The 9,674-nt window shown below is 36.4% G+C and overlaps 1 long non-coding RNA gene across 1 annotated transcript; it reads right to left on the bottom strand.

The window, feature by feature from the left end:
- Positions 1 to 429: 429 nt before the first annotated feature.
- Positions 430 to 655, bottom strand: LOC109175210. Its single transcript, XR_002053263.1, has 2 exons — positions 590 to 655; positions 430 to 514 (listed from the first exon to the last, which is right to left on the bottom strand). It is a non-coding gene; the product is annotated as an uncharacterized LOC109175210 (long non-coding RNA).
- Positions 656 to 9,674: the final 9,019 nt, after the last annotated feature.

The following is a 9,674-nucleotide window of genomic DNA, read 5'->3' as shown; positions in this document are numbered from 1 at the left end:
CATAATACTCCAAACGCATCTCTTACATGCGTTTTACCGTATACTAATAATCTACCTCAAATGCATTTACGTAATGCGTTTGACCGTATACAATACCTCAGACGCAAATGTCATTTGCGTCTTTGAAAATGGTTTTAAAAAAAATAAAACAACTGGGACATGCCTAAAACGCATGTCCCAAACAATGTTTTCATAAAATTGTCCACAAAAAATAAGCGTCATATTTTGGGAAATGGGAAGTCAATTTTTCCTATTTCAGTCTTTTTTCCGTATGTCAGATGCCATGATTGTAACTTGAGCAGACAATGAAGCAGCCATTGCTGGGGTTCACACAAGTTCGGGAGTCTCTGTTGTTTGATCAAGCACAGCTTCACCAGGTCCATCCCTGATGACAGATACCAGGCCATCAGGCAGAAACCTAGCCAGCGAGCCACTCTAGGACCATGGATTGGCTGCCCAACAAGCTTCCCCAGTAATGAGGCAGCTACCACTCTTTGCTGTAGAGGAACTTCTTCTGCAGAACATCATTTGACATTGTAAATACAGTGGGATTTTCAACATGGATGAGAAGCCAAAAACAACAACCTACTTTGCAAAGGAAGGAGTAGTTCTAGAATGTAGACCACTCCACCATGCAAGCTCTGGCGTGCTTCCTACACTACTGAAAATTATGAAATTTCCGACCACCTGAAAGTGATCTTAAATCAAGTCGAAAGTCTTGTTCCGACCACTTTTGTATCCGGAAAAACCTTTGTTGCTATTTCCGACTATTTTTTGGTATCAACTTGATTTAAAATCACTTTCAGGTGGTCGAAAATTTTGTAATTTCCAGTAGTGCTAAGGCATAAAGAACATGGAGAGCTCCTTAGCTTCACGGCAATTTGGTGAAGAGTGTAGCATTTGCAATAAAAGGAGAAGACTAGATTCATCAGCAACAATTGCCTTCAAGTAGGGAGCATGTGTCGTCAATTCAAGCGTTAAAGCACACTTAAACAAAGTTGAGGAATATGTTGGGTAATACGGTTGAAAAGCCCCAAAAATAATAATTCTACAGAAAGATTTTTATTATATAGGAAAACAGAAAAATTCTGGGAAGGAAAATGTGGAGAAAACTGGGTAAGGGTTAGCACGAGTTTGAACACTAAGTTCTTTTCCTTAAAACCTTATTTGTTACCTCCCACAAGTGCTAGGAGCGTTGTAGCCTAGGTTTCCCAAGATAAAACGTGCTGCGATTCTTTGTTTAAGCACCTAAACAAAGAACCCGGCAAAAAAAACAAAGTAAGAACACAGTTTGCTAAAGAAGAGAGTAGAAGCAGAAGTTTTAAAGCAAAAATTGTATCGGAATTCCTTTGGTTTCGTTCTGTGTAAAATGCTTATGTCCTACCTGTCTTTATATAGGGCTATTGGAAGGGGTAGCATTCAACATGACCATTGAATTGATATTAAAACCAATTGTGTAACACCTGTAATCAGTATTGCAAAAATCGCGCCTAGGCGCCGATTAATCGGCGCTAGGCGGTGGGAGGCCGCCGCGAGGAATGGCCTCGGCGACCTCCTCCGCGGCCGGCCGCCTAGACCGCCTAACCGGCCGGTTCGGCGGTTCTGCTAGTTTTTTTTTTTTTTTTTTAATTTCGAAAAAGTTTCGGAAGGCATAACTTTTGACTCGGTTGTCCGATTTGGACAATTTTTTTTTTCAAATCGCGTATTTTTTCGAGATATATACATCGCAAACAGCCAAATGCAGTTTCGTCCACAAATTTCTCAAAAAAATACTTCTTTAGCTCTTAATTTTAGTTTTTTATGTATTTAGATGGTTTAGACCATCTTTTGAACAATTTTACAACCACTTTTCTAAATAGTTTGTAAGAAATAACTATGAAAACCTTATGTTTTAGTACTAAATTTTGAAAATTTTTAATTAAATTTTTTTTAATTAAAAAAAATAAAAAATCGGCGCCTAGGGGGTGCCTAACGTTTTTTGCAACATTGCCTGTAACAGCCACCCACTAAGTAGGATTAAACTCATATTTAAAAATTGGACCTCTCGTATTCACCGTTGCACGAGAGTTGTGCTCTCGGTGCACCACAACCTCTCTTGCTCTATCAGTAGGACCAGCAACACGAGAGTGCACCTCTCGTATTCACCGTTGCACGTGCCGGCTGGCGCACACGAGCTTGAATCAAGCATTTTCGATCTCTTCTAGTTGGAATTTGATTTGCACCATTCCCCCGCGCGAGAGAGCCTCTATGCTATACAATTCTACAAGCTTCAAAAGAGTTCTTGTATATAAGGGGGGGTCAAATCTTCTTTCCAAACCAATGTGGGACAAACTCACATTTTCCCTTCATTTTCCAATTGAGTTAATACCATCTAAGGTCCTCCGACTATAGTGGTTTTGCCACGTTTAGTCCTAAACTTTCAAATTGACCACCCGTGGTCCTTCGACTTTCAAATTTAACCATTCGTGGTCCAAGTTAACCACTCATGGTCCTTCAACTATTAAATTTTAACCAACCATGGTCTTTTCAAGAGGACCACGACTGGTTAAATTTTGAAACTTGAAGGACCATGGATGGTTAACTTGGACCACGAATGGTTAAATTTGAAAGTAAAAGGACCACAAATGGTCAATTTGAAAGTTTAGGACTAAACGTGTCAAAACACTATACTCAAAGGACCTCAAATCGTATTAACTCTTTTCCAATTCGAATGGGTCTACTTTGAGAATCAATATCTCATTCAACCATTCCGTTTTGAGCGTACAATATATCAATCTCTTCGTTTCACTACGAAGAACCCGAATCCACTTTGACCCGACCCATATCGGAAGTGGACCCACTGATAATTGTACCACAAAATAGCCACTTAATATGTTATTTTAAGCTATATTTTCCAACAGAATATTGGTTGTCGAAGCAATAGGAACAGAGAAGCGCTCAAAAAGTGGTAATAACTTTTCTTTTGCAGCAAAAACTGATGCCAAATCCGGTTTTCCAGTCAACAGATGCTGGGAAAAGGAAATAAAAATATTGGTTAGTGTAAAGCATGAGAAAGTGCCAACCTACAATTGCTCATAGGCTTTGTGCACAGCCAGAAACTTTTCCCTCCCTTGAGGATTTTTATCTGGACGATACTTCATTGCAAGTTTTCTGTATTGGCACTTCACACTTGAGCTTCTCTTCATCAATATAATGTTGTCAATCTGTTTTGAGATATTAGGAATCTCATGTAATGTCTGTCTCAAAGGATTGCTCCCTCATCTAAGGATCGGAAATCTCCAATATTTTACAAGCTAAGCCTCTTCTTCAGAAAGATCCATGGGCCTACGTGTTAACTCTTCACACCACATGACAGCAACGACTGCAGAAATTCAACATGCTCAACAATAGGCCAATTAGGAAATCGAATCTCATCACATAAATTCCAAAGATAATAGCGATATGATGGCACCACATTTCATCTTTCAGTTCTGGGTATGTCACTGGTGGCATTGGAGCATATTCATATAGAGCATGAGAATGTTGGGATAGTTTCTGGGGAAAATCACCAAGGTGCTAAAGTGACTGCAAATTTAGCTTAGCATCATAAAGTAAAATGAGTGTTTGTCACAAAAGCAAGCATTTTCGCATCTTCTCCAATAGAGAGTATTTGAACCTACCTGACGGGTCAACAGATTGGGCATCATAGTGTGTGTGGCAGCAATGGATGATAGATATTGATCTAGTAGTCCTTCCAAAAATCTCTTTGGATCCTTTAGGAATAACCTAACATAGATTCCTCCAGCCTGCAGTGCAAAGAGATTTTAGTCAAAAATAGGAAGAAAAAAAAACATTATATTGCTCAACAATTCACAATAAGTTCGGCCTACACCAAACAACACCTGAGGTTCGTCTCTCATATTCTGATGGCCAGATGCCTGCTCAGGTACATCCCAATCAACAACACGAACCTGACCTACCAGTTACAAAATACAGAACAGCAATATATAATAATGCATCTCATACTGCCAAGTGATATGTGATAATATAGTAAATCACCAAAAAATAGTGATACAATTCCAGAGTTCACTAACTCTTAAGTATCTTCAAGCTCATACCAGACGATATAAACGATAATATAAATTGAAGTACGGGAGAATATATATAGTTAGAAAATAAAGAACAGCAATATATATAACTAACATATATATCCATGATGATATATAGAATGAGTGGTGTAACTAAAACCTAAACTAGGCATGACTGAGAAGCATATAAGTGGTTTTAAAGGTCTTTTCAGTGCCAGTCACTGTAATAGAGGCAGCTTCAATTCTCAGGAAGAAAACAAAATGTGTGGGTAATGTGAAACAAAATGTGTGGGTGATATCAAGAAACTCCAGGATGAGGTCCGAGCTATCCTGACATCCATCGAAAAGCTGGAACTCCTTCCTGCAGTTGTGGACTCTTTAACTGAAACCGTAGCCAATCTCTCTCCAGATGGTGCACTCTTTCTTCACATCGCAGGCCACCACTTCCACAGCTATGACAGCCTCTCATGGCAATCAAGCCACTCCGGAGATCGCACTACCAACTGCTCCCATTCCTGCTACACGATTCACCATACTGCAGTTTCTCATTTTGACGGCAAAGGGAAGCAGTTGACTTATATGCCGGTTGACGTTACTGAAGATTATAAGTAGTAGGTAGTAGATATTGCAATGAGATGAAGATGAGCAGTGAGGTGAGGGGGAGATCCTCCTATTTATACTAACTAAGTCGGTCTACGCATTTAATGCACCGGGTGCAAGTGGCTTGATGTGGCGTCTTTTCATTGTCTTGTTCAAACGGTCACTTTGCATCTACTCGTAGGTTGACTGACCGAGGTGACAGAGCCGCCCTATCTGCAAGCTATCAATCGCCGTTCTGGAAGTGAAAGTTGACCCCTATAACTGGTCATGTAAGTTATTTTTTCGGCTTTGTAGGTTGCGTCATATTGTAGGCCGACCGGTCAACCTATGGTAGACCGGCCGGGTGGCTTTCCGTCGTCCGGGTTATTCTTCTTTTTGTCACGAGACCTATCAGTGCGAGTGGTACGGTTGATCACAAGTGGTTTAGTCCCGTCGGGTTGATTGCTATAACGGACCAGTTGGTGACTTCTTGACGGACTGGCTATACGGATCAATTCAACATGCGTATTTACCAATCAGACCATTTTCCCTTACTCTTATTAATTTGTAGGAGCATATAGGTCTTTATACTCGTTATTTCTTACAATTTCAAATCTAACCAAACAATAGAATCAATATTCCCAATAAATTTTTTTCCATCAATCAAAGAATGAAATTCATCTTCATAGTAATTTTTTTTCCATGGAATTATAATTCTATTTCCCTTAAAATATTTTCCGGGAACTAAAAGGACCTAAGTCATCTAATTTTGAAGAATTCTAATTGACTAATTGGGTAGACATTAATATATCTCTTTGTTAATATATTTGAAGGAATTGAACCAATCATTATTGTGTGGACCATATTTTGTATACTGTAAAATAATGTACATTCAATATAAAAATAATGTACATTCAGTATAAAAATACATTGTATTCAGGGGAGATATATTATTTTTGTACTGAGTGTACATTATATTCTATGATGTACATTTAATATATTAAAATGTACTTTTTTATTATGGTCCACGTAACATTCTGTGAACCATGGTCTATAGAATAATTTGCCGAATTGAACCTATTGGATTGTGAGAAGAAAAATAAGAATTCTTCCAAGAAGCAGTTGTGATGTGCTTATAGATATTAGGCATAATATATTTGCCTTCCCTTGTACCGTTTTCTCTTCTCCGGTTAATAAATACGGAGTAAGTTGTTAAAAATGATGTTCTTCATAATGAATAATTGCACGATTTGACAGAATTTTCAAAACTCGCTTTAATAATTTTTTCTTGTTTTGTCAAATATTATGTTAGTGTTATTGAAATAAAAAAAAAAAATATCATTAGAAAGTGCAAACTATTAATTTAACCGCGGAGATGAGTTCATGTAAGAGCATACGATATTTTCAATATGATTTGGTCGATTAAAAAAGTTTAGGATTAAAAAATTATAATTAAGAATAAAAAAAATTGAATGTTACATTTATTTGTATGAAAAAAGTAACAATTCAAAATATAGTAGATAAATTTTTACCTTACAAAATGAACGTTTAATGATATAAAAAAAAAAAACATATGTCGTTGAAGAATACTTAGATAGGGAAAAGATGACAAGCACATTGTGCTCAGATGGCATGTAGTGACCTCTTTTATGTGGGAGATCATGAGATAGAGAAAAGATAAACAGTTGGCTTATAGTTAACATGTTATGTGCCTTCAATTTATTTACAAACACATAAACTGTTAACTATAGGTATAATATATGTCAATAGCAAACGCACAATTTTTGAACTAAGGTCCACAATTCAAGAAAGATCATAGTCTATGGTATAACGAGCCCCTTTAAACACTTAAGATGCGTCATTTTAATATTTAAGATACGTCAGTTATAAACTTAAGGTGCATAAGTTTTACACTTAAAATGCGTCATTTTAACACTTAAGGTGCATGATTTTACTACTTAAGGTGCGTCTTTGTAACACTTAAGGTACATGATTTTACTACTTCAGGTGCGTCTTTGTAACACTTAAGGTGCGTCATTTTAAAAACTAAAGGTGCGCGATGTTAAGACTTAAGGTTCACGATTTTAACATTTAAGGTGCGTCTTTGTAACACTTAAGGTGTGTCATTTTTAGACTTTGCTTCTTCCTTCCAGAAGCGCATTTTTTTTAATTTTCATTGGTTAAACCGTTAATCTATATTTGATCAACGACAGATCTCAACGACGCATGTTTGTACCTAGGAGATTTTTCGCACCAGATTTTTCGGTGAGATCACCCTTGTAGATAGATGAGATCTCATGATCTCATCTCAATCATCCATTTAATGGTAATGATTGAATTTAAAGACCCATTTATATCGAAAAAATATTTTTCGTTAACTTGGGAAAATATGGTTGTTTTAGAGGAAGAATGACTTCCGGCAAAATTTGGCAAAAGTCATTTTCCAGATCAAAAAATTATTTCCGACCATAATCGTTTCTGACAACAATCACAACCTTAGTTTCTGCCAAAAACCAAAGCAATTTCGCAACGGAAATCATAGCAGCTCTATTTACTGGTTTCCGCCGAAAATCAAAAGTTTTTTGTTTTAAATTTAAAATTTAATAAATAATATTATTTTTAATAATATTATAAATATTTTTATATTTTAAATAAAACAATTAAAATGTTTAATTATACAATTTACTCATTTTTCAGAAAATGAACCAAACACACCAAGACTAATAATTATTGTGTGGACCATGGTCCACATAGATCATATTTTGTATATTGTAAAATAATGTACATTCAGTAAAAAAATAATGTATATTCAGTATATTAAAAATGTACATCGTATTTAGAGAATGTACACTATTTGAGTACTGAAAATACATTATTTTGTATAATGTACATTTAGTATATTAAAAATGTATTTTTTGTTATGGTCCACACAACACTGTGTGAACCTTGCCCACCAAGACAGTTTTCATAATGCAACCAAATACTAATGTCATTTTCTGGATTTCCAAACACACCCTAAAACAAAAACTTTCATTAGAAATACATCATTCTCATTTTGTTCTCTAGTAGATGAAATTTGGTCTTTTCAAACTAAAAGTCGCACTTGTACCCCTCCGAAAAGTATTTCAAACACAATTACTAAACGGGTCATTTCAAAAATTACACCAATGTAAAAATAATATACATATCCGTACCTTCTATCTTTGACAATCAAAAAATTTCTTCCCAAAATCGTGAGTTGTGTAAATTGAGACTCTCAACCCACAATGACAGTACATTGCAGACACATACTCGAAGTTGTTTTGCGCACCCGATGATGCAAAAGATGAAGACATTCCAAACCAAAAAGATGAGCGAAGCTAATACAGTTTTGAGAAGATGAAGCTGGAAAAATAAAAAAAGTCAAAGATGGGTTTGAGAAGACGGAGTTGATAGGATTTGCTTGCTTTTAATTTATAGTCTTAATATATTTCATGTCAACAACCTTTTTTAAATTAAGTTTTTATGTTAGCTTAATATTAACTAGCTCTTTTGAAGAGGATGTTGCAACAGGTAGGGGAAATTAAAACCTTTTCAGTGTTGTTGCAATGGAGTGAACAAAAATACGGATTGTATAAATATGGTCAAAAGAAAAAGCAGTCACATATGGTCTCAGTACTACAAGCAAGTTAAAAATGTGGTCCATGAAAGAGAAAATGATCCACATCTTCTACAAATAATATAAGACCCACTTAGGGGACCAGAAATCAGAAACACAAAAATGCATGAATATCTTAGAGAAGAGATACCCATTTGTGAGGAAATGGTTATGGACATTTCTACTATACAAATGGACCATGAACCATACAGATGCAATCCTGCTATCTAAATCTACGCACCTCAATTGCAAGTACTCGGCCGATGGATGCTTCAGACTCATTCCACTTCATCTGAGACTCTGAGAGCATAGTCCATTTCTTCCCCCTGCTCTCCAATCCAGAAGAGCAAGAAGTATATCAAGACCAGCCCTAAAGAGATTGAATAGCTTATCAATAACCAAACAAGATGGAAGAGCAACATAACTATAACACTTTGAAGAATTGGCATTACAATTTGTATTTAAGTATTATGCTATCAGTGGTTACATGTGAAACATGTCCCTAATCCTAATTTGGTCAAGCATAAACCTATTCTAAACCTGATGCCAATCAACAAATTAAATATTAAATACTTTACTTAACAGGAAATATGTCACTAAATGCAATAATGGCATGAATATCAATTTTATGCTTGCCATACAGACTTACCTGGCATTTCATACCCATTTCCAGAAGCAGCAAGTATAAGAAAAAACAAAGTAATGCACATGAAGATGAGATAGGTTAAGGCATACACATGAGAAATCTAGCATTTCATATCATTGAGAATCCATAGAGCATATACTCACTTGAGTCCTTGAGAATCCAGCAAGTTGATGCAAGACTCGTAAGCAACTAAGACGCACACGCTCTTGTGGAGTTGGTGATGGGAGCTTTGCAGAACCATCCTCTGGTTCATATGCTTCATTCGAATGATCAGCATCTTTCACCTCTTCAAATGCCATAGTTTCTCTTCTGCTTTCATATACCACTGCAGACACAAGTTTGGGCACATATCCAAGATATCCGACATGATCTGCAAGAGCAGGGTGTACTCGTAATAAGGACACCAATGCTGCAGATAAAAGCAGAGGGAGTTCAGGGTCAACAGATTGGGCATCATAGTGTGTGGCAGCAATGGATGATAGATATTGATCTAGTAGTCCTTCCAAAAATCTCTTCGGATTTCTAAGAGGAAACTTTGGATCCTTTAGGAATAACCTAACATAGATTCCCCCAACCTGCAGTGCAAAGAGATTTTAGTCAAAACAGGAAAAAAAAAAAAAAAAAAAACATTGCTCAATAATTCACAATAAGGCCTACACCAAACAACACCTGAGGTTCCGTCTCTCATATCCTGATGGCCAGATGCCTGCTCAGGTACATCCCTATCAACAACACAACCTTTCAT

This window comes from Ipomoea nil, unplaced genomic scaffold (genome assembly GCF_001879475.1).
Source record: "Ipomoea nil cultivar Tokyo-kokei standard unplaced genomic scaffold, Asagao_1.1 scaffold0164, whole genome shotgun sequence".
NCBI lineage: Eukaryota > Viridiplantae > Streptophyta > Magnoliopsida > Solanales > Convolvulaceae > Ipomoea > Ipomoea nil.
Note: the sequence above shows the minus strand (reverse complement) of the source record. Positions and strands in the feature narration are given on the sequence as shown.